This window comes from Physeter macrocephalus, chromosome 5 (assembly GCF_002837175.3).
Source record: "Physeter macrocephalus isolate SW-GA chromosome 5, ASM283717v5, whole genome shotgun sequence".
NCBI lineage: Eukaryota > Metazoa > Chordata > Mammalia > Artiodactyla > Physeteridae > Physeter > Physeter macrocephalus.
This window is the reverse complement of record NC_041218.1, coordinates 48,514,651-48,525,858: the sequence shown is the minus strand read 5'-3', so window position 1 is coordinate 48,525,858 and position 11,208 is coordinate 48,514,651. Positions and strand designations below refer to the sequence as shown.

Below are 11,208 nucleotides of genomic sequence, written 5' to 3'. Positions count from 1 at the left end.
ATTATATCAATCCATGCCTTTGGATATGCTGACTGTCTGCTTTTGATAGCATTTATAATAGGTACCTTAAGGTAAGAAAGTTTTAAAATTGTGTAGTTATTCAATTTTATACCAAGTTGTGCTCATCTTTGACATGTATAGAACTGGAAAATTCCTCCTTATCTTTTTCCTCTTGGGACGGAGCTGTCTGCGCCTCCGTGCTGTGCTGTAATTCTTACCCGGTTACGGCACTAAGGTGGGGAGACCTACCCCAGACCAGCTCTGCCTGCAACTGGGTAGAGGAATCTACCTAATTCCACCCTTCAGTTAGCTGGTCCACTTGGCTGTCACACTAAGCTATACCTTCCACCTTAGCCTGTACCATTAATAAAGGAGATATTTTGATCCTCCAGAAAATTAAAACAATAACAAAAGAGAAATCATTGACAGCTGAAATTTTAAAAGCCCATTTTTGAGCAGCAAAGAGTTAGAACATTCTACTTTTCCTGACATTTTATTATGAAATATTTTCAAACATATAGCAAATTTGAAAGAATTTCATATATGCACCATTTAGATATTCTCATTAACACTTGTCTTCTTACAGATGGATCTCACTATCGATCTGTTAATACACCTTATCTTTTTGAAACATTTCAAAGTAAAATGGGGGTATCAGTATACTTCTCCCCAAATTCTGTGTATAATTTGCATATAACGGAATCCACTAGTCTTAGGGGTAAACTCAACAAGTTTGGATAACAATGGACCCCTCTGTCACCTCTCAGGATATATAAAACATCCTTAAAACTTCATGGGGGCTTCCCTGGTGGCGCAGTGGTTGAGAATCCGCCTGCCGATGCAGGGGACACGGGTTCGTGCCCCGGTCCGGGAAGATCCCACGTGCCGCGGAGCGGCTGGGCCCGTGAGCCATGGCCGCTGAGCCTGCGCGTCCGGAGCCTGTGCTCCGCAACGGGAGAGGCCACAGCAGTGAGAGGCCCGCGTACCACACACACAAAAAACAAAACAAAACTTCTGTAGTTGAGGTGAGTTCAGACTCACACAAGAGCCTACAGGGGGCCACCCTTAACGCCAGGCTCTGCACTCGGAAAGTCTGTGGTTTCAGACAATGTCTCAAGGACCTCTGTACAACAGGGCAGGCCTTCATGATTCAAAAAGGGAAAGAACCGACACTGAGTGCTGGGAGGCTGCATGCAGGAGAGATCCCTGTGGCCTGAGGGGTCCTGTTGCACATGTGGAGAATGGACAGGAGTTAGTAGTGGCTGATGTAAGTGAACACATGCAGTAAAGCAATCACATTCAGTGACTTCTAGCTGCTGAATCACAATAAAGAATTAAAGACTACTTTTAAAAAGTCCCGGGCTTCCCTGGTGGCGCAGTGGTTGAGAGTCCGCCTGCCGATGCAGGGGACACGGGTTCGTGCCCCGGTCCGGGAAGATCCCACATGCCGTGGAGCAGCTGGGCCCGTGAGCCATGGCCGCTGAGCCTGCGCGTCCGGAGCCTGTGCTCCGCAACGGGAGAGGCCACAACAGTGAGAGGCCCGCGTACCACCAAAAAAAAAAAAAAAAAAAGTCTCTTTATTAGAGGCCGACCTTGTACCTGCATCAATCTGAAAAGAACTGAAGCAAAAAAAAAAAAAAAAAAGAAAGAAAAATATATATTTGCATAGTGTGTTGATTATATTACCCCTCCCCTAACACCCACCACCTTCCAACCTTGCTGTGAGATAAGTGGATCAACGTTATTAGATGAATTTTATTTTGCAGCTTACAGCTGTAGAAGCTGTGCCCTGAACAACGGCAGAGAGCACCCTTCACAGCAGTGTCGAGGAGACTGGAGCTATAAGAGGGCTTGTCTAGGTCACACAATTGTAAGTGGAGGAAGCAGCTAGAACCCCGGCTTCTAACACAAACACCAGTGTTTTTAATCAAATTACAGTACTTACACAATAATTCCTTACTTTGAACAGAACTTTACGGCTTAGTCAGAGAACGTTTCACTCGCCTCTGAACAGCCCTCTGAGGTAGGTAAGGACTGAGATTGGCCTTACCCCTCATATACCATTGGAGACATCTGCTTTATGCTACCCTCCATCAGCCGTCATCTGTGCCTTGCTGCTATGACAGTGGCGTCCATCTACCATTTGTGTTCCAGCTTGCATCTGGAAACCCACCGTGTCCCACTTTTTGTCACAGACTGAAAGTAAACACATCTGTGACAAGAGCCCGTGCATGTGGCTCTGGAGGGAAACTTCTGCTGCCCCCACTATCCCAGGCTAGAATTCTCTTCCTGTAGTTTCTCATCCAATTCTCCGGCCTTGGCAGGAATCCGATGAGTGATTTCTATGCGGCTTCAGCTCAGCTGAGGACATTTAACGAAGTCAAGTTTATGACAAAACCCAGCTGCTTAAGCTGGAAATGAGTTTGGTGGCAACCATCCAGAACAGTAATAAACTGAATACTCAGGAGCTAAAGGTCATCCTGTCTTCCAGACCAGAGCTGCCACTAATGGGGGGATAGCATAGTGCTTGATGGCCTGGGCTCGGGAGTCAAAGTGCAGGAGCATGACCAGAGGCACAGCAAGCTGTGTGACCGTGGGCAATTAACTTCATGTCTCTGAGTTTCTGTTTCCTTAACTGTACAACAGAGAATAAAATATTATGTCCTGGGATAGTTGTATAAGGAATTAATGGAATAATATCCACTGGAACACTTGGCACAGTGCCTGGCCTGGGATGGTACTTAAGAAATATCAGCCATTGTAATTATTCTTACAGTAATTATCTGTATTCAAAATCCAAGCTCAAAATGCTTGTATCAACCTAACCAACCTAGAACATTGTGTTCCTACATTAGCATGGAAAAATCTTGGTTTAAGCGATTTAACACAGTAGTTCTCAAACAAGCGTGCATAAAAGTACCTGAGCTTGTTAAAGCAGACTGCTGTGCCCCCTGCATTGGCAGGCAGATTCTTAACCACTTAACCGCGCCACCAGGGAGGCCCCTAAGAATTTGTGTTTCAAACAGTTCCCAAGTAATGTTGGTGCTGTTGGTCCAAAGACTATGCTTTGAGAACTTCTATTTAAACCAACTTTCTATTTTGTGAGAAACCAGGCAGTTCTGTTTTTACATCAAGGGAGAATACAAAGAGAAATTTGGTTAACATCTACTCATGACCTCACCTTAGTGTATTTTTTCCTGATCATCTGCTCTCCTGGTGTTTATGCATGCGTTACCTTTCAAGTGTTGAGCCATTCCCAAGTAAAAATCAGGTTCTGTTTCTCTAAGTAGTTACTGAGTCTTTGGATCTCACTTAATAATCACAACACACACACACACACACACACACACACACACACACACACACACACACACAGAGTCTCTCTCTCTCACACACTCTCACACACACACATCCACCTTCTACATCCATGATAAACAAGTGGTAAAGAAGAGATGACGGGTTAGGTGTTATAATTCTTATTCACAGTGAGTTGCCTGATCCCTGGTCCAAGTCTGAGCTGCCATATGTAATGACCAAATGACATCATAAATGGTGTCATTAAGATTGGAAAGAAAAGCTCATTTAGGAACAAAGTCTTTTTCACATACCACAAAATTCTCGATGTTCTCTATCAGATTCCCATACAGCATTTTACTGAAGTTAACCTCAAAAATAAATATATGAGAGCTGAAAAAAACCCCACTCTGCTGTTTATAGCCAAGCCACTCACCACTCACGAATCGAGAACACAAATCACTACAGAGTTTTTAGAGCTGTGTAAAAAAATGTGACAGGGTCATGATTACATATTTAAATGTGACAAGATTAATCTCAAGGCTCCCTGGATAGAAATGGTCTCATCACCAGAAACTGTATTTTTTGGGTGCTTTCACACTAGAACTGAAACCCCTAAACTCATGTGTTCCAGATGTCACGAATTTTCAAAGGGTTATACAGAACACTTTAAAGCTTCATTCCACTTTACGTTTTAGAAAACAATACAATGCTCCCTGGAACTAGAAACATGGACCTGGCAATAAAGGTTTCTCAGTTGTGCCTTGTGAGATGAAATATAGAGGGAAATTCACAATGGGTGTGTTGACATAGATGTGTCAGGGGAGACTTCCTGGGAGTCCTGGAGGAGCAGATCACCGGACAATGGTGGGTGGGGAGGGGGGAAGGGATGCACTAAAGACAAAGGAAACTGTGAGTTCAAAAACAGTGAGGAGGGCTTCCCTGGTGGCAGTGGTTGAGAATCCGCCTGCCAATGCGCGGGATGCGGGTTCGAGCCCTGGTCCAGGAAGATCCCACATGCCAGGGAGCAACTAAGCCCGTGTGCCACAACTACTGAGCCTGGGCTCTGGAGCCCGCGAGCCACAACTACTGAGCCCGCATGCCACAACTACTGAAGCCTGCGCGCCTGGAGCCTGTGCTCTGCGGCAGGAGAGGCCACGACAGTGAGAGGCCCGCGCGCAGCAGCGGAGGGTGGCCCCCGCTCGCCGCAACTGGAGGGAGACCGCGCACAGCAACGAGGACCCAACGCAGCCCAAAATAAATTAATTTAAAAAAAACAAAAACAAAAACAAAAAACAGTGGGGCATGGAACTGCATGGCACGTGCAGTAATCCAGAAGAGGTTCCAGTTGTAAAGAGTTAGTGGGAAAGCAGAAGGGACAGTTGAACAGGTAAACCCCGTATGACATGCTGCTGGGATGCATGGACCTTATCCTATAGGATTTGTGTGTGTGTGTGTGTGTGTGTGTGTGTGTGTGCGTGTGTGTGTGTGTTAAAATACACATAATATAAAATTATCATTCTAACCATTTTACATTGAACAATTCAGTAGCATTTAGTATAGTCACAGTGTTGTGCGACCATCACCACTATCTAGTTGCAGAACGTTTTCATCACACCAAAGGAAACCCTATACTCATTAGCAATCACTTTCCATTCCCCTCTTCCTGCCAGTCCTTGGCAATCACTTATCTGTCTCTCTGGGTTTGCCTATTCTGGATATATCCTCGAGGGTTTTAAGCAGAGTAGTGATACGCTCAGATTTGCATTGTAGAAAGATGACTTAATATGTAATGAGGGGGCTGATTTGGAAGAAAATGATACTGGGGTAAGGAGGCAAATTAGGAGACTAGATCTTCAGGTGAGAGATTATGTAGGCTCATAAGACAGATGGTGAGAAGGGGAAGGGAAGAGAGATGTTGGGACAGAAATAATAAAATTAGTGATTAATCAGACATAAAGTTTAAGTGAAAGCACCCCCCCCAACACACAAACATCCTCCCCATTTCAGGCTTCTGACATGTGCAGCTTTGCAAGAAGTGATGTTATTAACCAAGAAAGAAGAAAAGAGGCACATGGCAGAAGCAGGTTTGGGAGGCAGGTGATATAGGATAGTTTATAGTCCTTGTTTTCTACTACAGGTTGATGCAGACACTCAAGAGAATCTTGTTTGTTAGTTTCTGATTTACACTAGATTTCTTTTATTATTTTTATTCCATTCCACATTTACAAACTCTTACCTTTTTGTTTTCAGACACTAACCCTGAGTAGAAATAAAATAAATACACACTCAAATAAAAAATATACTAAAAAGAAAGGGTACTTGGTAATGAGAATAAAAAATAAGCCAAAGCTTGTTAGCAGCCACCTCTTAACAAAGAGTGAGGCAAGTCACTTTCAAAAATAAAAAAACAAAAAACAAAGTGAAGATCAAGGCTCAGGGCTGCTCCCACAACACTTAGGGAAAATGCCTTCAGATTCACCACTGTAAGTTCTAGGGTAGCAAATAATTATTGAGGGGAAAGGGTGCTTTAGCTGACCTAAATGTAGCCATAGCAGTGGTATCATTTCTAGAGTAGTCAATACTTTGATTGAGCTTTGATGCTACCTTACAGTTCCCAAGAGGCTCTCTAGGTGCACCATCTAACTTAATCAGTTGCAACAATATCATAATTTAGGATTTCCACTTTTGATTATGACACAATAATAGCATGGGTCAAACCAACCCCACTCTATTAAGAACAACAATAAAAGCTTAAAGGCATGGACTCAGGATTTAGCAGATCTGGGTTGGAGCCCAGCTCCATGACTTGTGCACAATGACTTAACTACCTCTATTTTCCCATCTGTAAAATGGAGATAAGAATTAGGGTGACCAGTTGTCCCAGTTTGCCCAGGACTGAGGAGTTACTGTGAACATAAAACTTTTAGTGCTAACACTGAAGAAGTGCCAGGCGATCTGGAATGGTTAGTCGTGCTAAAAATATTTAACTTTCTGTGAGAATTCATAGAAATAATGCATATAAAATGTTACATGGCACTTGGTCCACAGATGTGTATTAAGCTTGCACCACGTATCATACAGGCAAATGATAAGCACTCAACCCAAGGTCATCATACTATTATTATCTGAATTTTTATGGTCAAAGGAATATGTTTTCCCTTTAAGAGCAGAGAAAGATTAGAAGTTACTAGGAACTGTAAACTTCCTTACTATACTTTTTCAGAAAGATAGATTATAATATTTTCTTTGGGAGGGGAAAGATAGATTATAATATTTTCTTTAGGAGGGGAAATATTTCTCTTCCAGGCTTCTTTTATTTCCGTGCTATGAATCTTTCCTTCCCATGGGAAAGAATGTTCCAGTTAAAGTAAGAAAGCAACTTAAATAAGAAATCAAACCTCTGTCAATAGGCTTAACTGTCTAGAGTGAATTGTATCCCTTAAGCCTGCCAACACCAGGATCCATCCCATTCTTTCCACCCCCTTTCACCTCATGCAATGCCAAACACCCTCTTCTCCCCACACAGAAATGTCAAGCAAGCAAGACCTGACTTGTCTCAGCAGAATGGCAAAGAGCTGTTGTGTCTTTTTTCCCTTTTATGAACCCACTTTACAACATAGAGTTTCATGCAATTAAAAAGTAATCAAAACTTTACTTCCTCCATGTCCAGTTTTTATATTAGATATCCACAAGAGGATAAAAAGCACAATCCAGTTCATTAATTACCCTTACTCAATATCTAGCTTTATGATCCACATTTGTAGTTTTCTTTGGGAAGAGAGAATGAGAATGGGGGAGGAGAGGGCAGAGGTTATAGCAGCAAATGCTCTCTGCCAGGAGTGTTGTGAGGACTTAGATCCTGACTCACTGTCTTCTGGGTAACACGGAAACAAGAGCCAGCCAACTTGGCAAAATTTTGCTTCCTACAAACAGTAGTGCAGGCTAGCTCCAGCAGTGGTGTGCTGGAGTTCTTTCCCACTGGTTTAGGAGATTGGATTATGCACGTGGCTGCCCCACTCCACATTTGGTGACATCATGTTGGTAGCCTGAAATCAGCCATGGTGGGAATATTTACACCACAGAAATTGGCAAACACTACAGATCAGTGGCTCCCCTCCCTCCCAAGCTGGTTTACTCTCAGACCACTGGTTCTCTGACGTTTTGATGTTCCTGGGGAAACATGAGACATTAAGGCATTCTTCCTCTTTCCCAAAATAAATCAAAGAAATATCCATTCAAATGGGTAAATTATCTTCTCTGAAACCTTGGCGCAGGATATCAGATGGGCTGGGTTTCAAATATTTGCAGGAAGGTAAGAAGGTCCTGTTGCCTGCTTCCATTCCTGCCTGTCCCCACTGAGTTCTAGTATTACTGGCAGTAATAGTTTCAAGACCACACCACCAAGTTGTCAGGATCCTTCTGTGTATCAGAGCCCCTAAGACACGCCAAAGGTGGTCTTTTGGGGGCCACTCCTGACCAGAGAGGGTATCTACGTTCAACTGTGTTCCTGACCCACAGCCTAAGGGGACCCCAGACCCACAAATGCCCCCAGGTTCCGGGAATTTAGAAGACAAAATATGGCAAATGGTGCAACATTTTCAATGATGCCATTTGTTGAAACAGAACAAGGCACACTGTCTTTACTGCTAAACCAAAGAGTGCAAGGCAAAAATAATGCCCTTAGTCCAGCTGACAACGTAGCAATACTGCAACACAACTTTATTTTGTTCCTTCATGCTGCCCATTTCTCTACCCAACTCCATGCTCTACCTTGTTTGTTTTTTGGCTCCATTTACTATTCCCACAAGCAACTTTGTAAATCTGGCTATGCTTCAAACTGAGACAACAAAAAGTTATTGTTTAAAATGCAAACCCCCATTCCTCTTTGTTCCTCAATAACATTAATTTTTTTTTTTTTTTTGCTGTACGCGGGCCTCTTACTGTTGTGGCCTCTCCCGTTGCGGAGCACAGGCTCCGGACGCGCAGGCTCAGCGGCCATGGCTCACGGGCCCAGCCGCTCTGCGGCATGTGGGATCTTCCCGGACCGGGGCACGAACCCGTGTCCCCTGCATCGGCAGGCGGACTCTCAACCACTGCGCCACCAGGGAAGCCCTAACATTAATTTTGAAAACCCGTTCTCCATGTGCAGATAATACTTTAAATGTTAGCCTTCTTAGTATTTATTCACTTCCCATAATGAAATGGTTCTCTGTTAAATTTCAATAGATTATTGAAAACCACTCAATAGCTAAGAGAAAATTATGCATCATTGCTGAGCTGTTATACCTCAGCAAATAGATCTGCTATCCAATTTATATTTTAAATAATACAATAAATTAGCCCCCTGAGTATTAACTAAGCGCATATTTGGGTAGCTTAATTTTAGTAGCCTTCTTTTTAAGCTAATCAGTCCTCTCTAATGAAATAGAACCACATGAACTAAGAGGACTCTTGGCAAATAATCAGAGTAAAATTGGGAGTTGCTATTATTACTGCCTTTGTTTTCAAGAAGCAAGCTGTATGTTTTTCTAAGAGAAGAGAAAAAAAACCCTCAAATACCGAGAATTCAATTTTTTTTAAAGGAGAGGACACACTAGTCAGCCACTGAGATAATGAAACTTCTACAACCCCTTCCATAATTTTTTTCCCAGAATATTTCTCCTTTTTTCTCTTATGTAACACAGAAAGGAAATAGTCTTCAGTGGACATAAACAATGCATCCTTTTCGTTTGATGGGCATTGTTTTGAACTATTCATCATCTCAGCATGTCTAGTCTATTTCCTAGAAGACATTCTGGTGTGTACAAATGGTGAGCAACTATTGCATTCCTTGAGAACTGTAGTATTTGAAATATACACACAAATGAGAGGGGTGTGGGCATAAGGTAGGGGACAATTTGATTTTAATTCTAATTCGCTGAACATTTACTGAGTGCCAGGAACTGTGCTAAGGGGTTTGCTACAATCATAAATCGTACATTATTCCTGTCCTCAAGGAGCTCAGTGTCAAATAGAGGAGGAAGGCAATTGAAGAGGCAAATGAAAACCCAGTGTGGTACATGCAACAGGAGATGTACATAGAGAGAGATGCAGAGAAGGAGGAATTCTGGGAGAAGGGCTTCCTAGAGGTGATGCTGGAACTTAGCTCTGAAAGGCAAATGGGGGTTTTCCAGGCAGTCAGAAGAGTAGGAAGGGCCTTATAAGAAAAGTGGAAGGAATCCATGGGAATTATTGGCTGACAGAACAGTAAGGTGTGCTTGGGGAATTATAAGGTGTTTTGTTTTGTTTTTCAGGATTCTAGTTAAGAAGGAGGGAGAGTGAGAGTCCAGGTTGGGGGAGGAAGCAGAGGCCAGATCAAACATCGTTACTCGTCTATGTAAAGAGTTCAGACTTTATTCTTCAGGTATCAGGGAGTCAGTGAGGGATTTTAAACAAGGAAAAACAGGATCGGACTCGCATTTTGGAAAAAGCACAGAGAGAAGGGTAGGTTGGAGAGAAAGGAGACTAGTTAAGACCAGTTAATGAGGCTATTGTAAAAGGGAAAAAGTTTAAACAACTTAAAAACACATATTCAGAGTGTTCTTGAATAGCATCTTTTAAAATTTGTGCCTTTTCTTAAAATACCACAAGGCAAAAACTGTTTCATTTTAGAATTTATAATGTAGGGTAGCCGTTGTTTTTTTATGTCCCCCAAAATGCTGTACGTTTTTTATTGGTTTGTATAAAATCAGTGTTTTTCTTTTTAAGTAGTTCTTTGTGGTTTCTGTGTCAAGCACTAGGAAGTGAGTAAATCAGGTCAGTGAGAAGGATACTATAAAGCAGACGTGCGAAAGGCTAGCTAAAGAACTGGGTGAGTAGTATTTGCCAATTACTATTCTTCTTAATTTTCTGGTAAGACTCACAGCAAAGTGACTGGCTAAAAAACTTCACTTCCTTGTCGTTTCAATGGAAAAGTGATGGAAGTGAGGGGATTTGTGCTGTGTTAGAAAAAAGATTCAGGTTCTTCTCCCTGTGGTCTAGGCCTTGCCTGCAAATCCAGGCTTAAGTTGAAATGTCTATTTTATTAGTTGCTTCTTATACTGAGCCACTGTTGGTAAGCTGAAGTGATAAGGTGCTGAAGGAATAAATTTCTAATTTTTTTAAAGCTGGTTATTTTGATAGCCAGCATCAGTCCAGGCCATCCAGAAAGAAAAGTGCATCCACACAACCAAAGCAGTACCAAGACTTGGATATGACATGTGCACTCCACCCTTTCACTGGGTGTGGATGCTACAGTCTTTCAATTGATGGTAGCCAGAGAAGAAGATGGGAAAGAGAGCAAGAGACAAAGAAGACAGACCATGTTTATTAGACATGGGAAAAGACATTAAGTTCCCCCTTCCACTTAACAAGCCCAGCTGAAAGATGCCTAGAGACAAGTCCAAGAGTTGGTGAGATAGTGGAATAACCAGAACCCTTGTACATTACTGGAAAGAATACAATCAATTTGGAAAACAGTTTGGCATTACCTAAGGAAGTTGAAGATGCTCAAACCCTGTGAACTCATCCATTCCATGCGGGCCCAAGGAGATATTTGCAAGATTGTGTACAGCAGCAATATTTATAGTAGCAAAAAGCTGTAAACAACCCAAATGCCCATCAGCAGTGGAATGGACAAATGATATAATCACACAATGGAATACTATGCAGCAATGTAAAAGAACGAAGCACAATTTTGCATGTATCAACACGATGACTCTCAAAGTATTGAAGAGCAGGGCTTCCCCGGTGGTGCAGTGGTTGAGAATCCGCCTGCCAATGCAGGGGACATGGGTTCGAGCCCTGGTCTGGGAAGATCCCACATGCCGCGGAGCAACTAGGCGCGTGAGCCACAACTACTGAGCCTGCACGTCTGGAGCTTGTGCTCCGCAA

At 42.7% G+C, this 11,208-nt stretch overlaps 1 protein-coding gene across 1 annotated transcript in view; it reads right to left on the bottom strand.

The window, feature by feature from the left end:
* The window catches only part of CPVL (carboxypeptidase vitellogenic like), a 108,579-nt gene that overhangs the window by 361 nt on the left and 97,010 nt on the right, over positions 1 to 11,208 (bottom strand). The gene's annotated exons all lie outside the window — the stretch shown is intronic.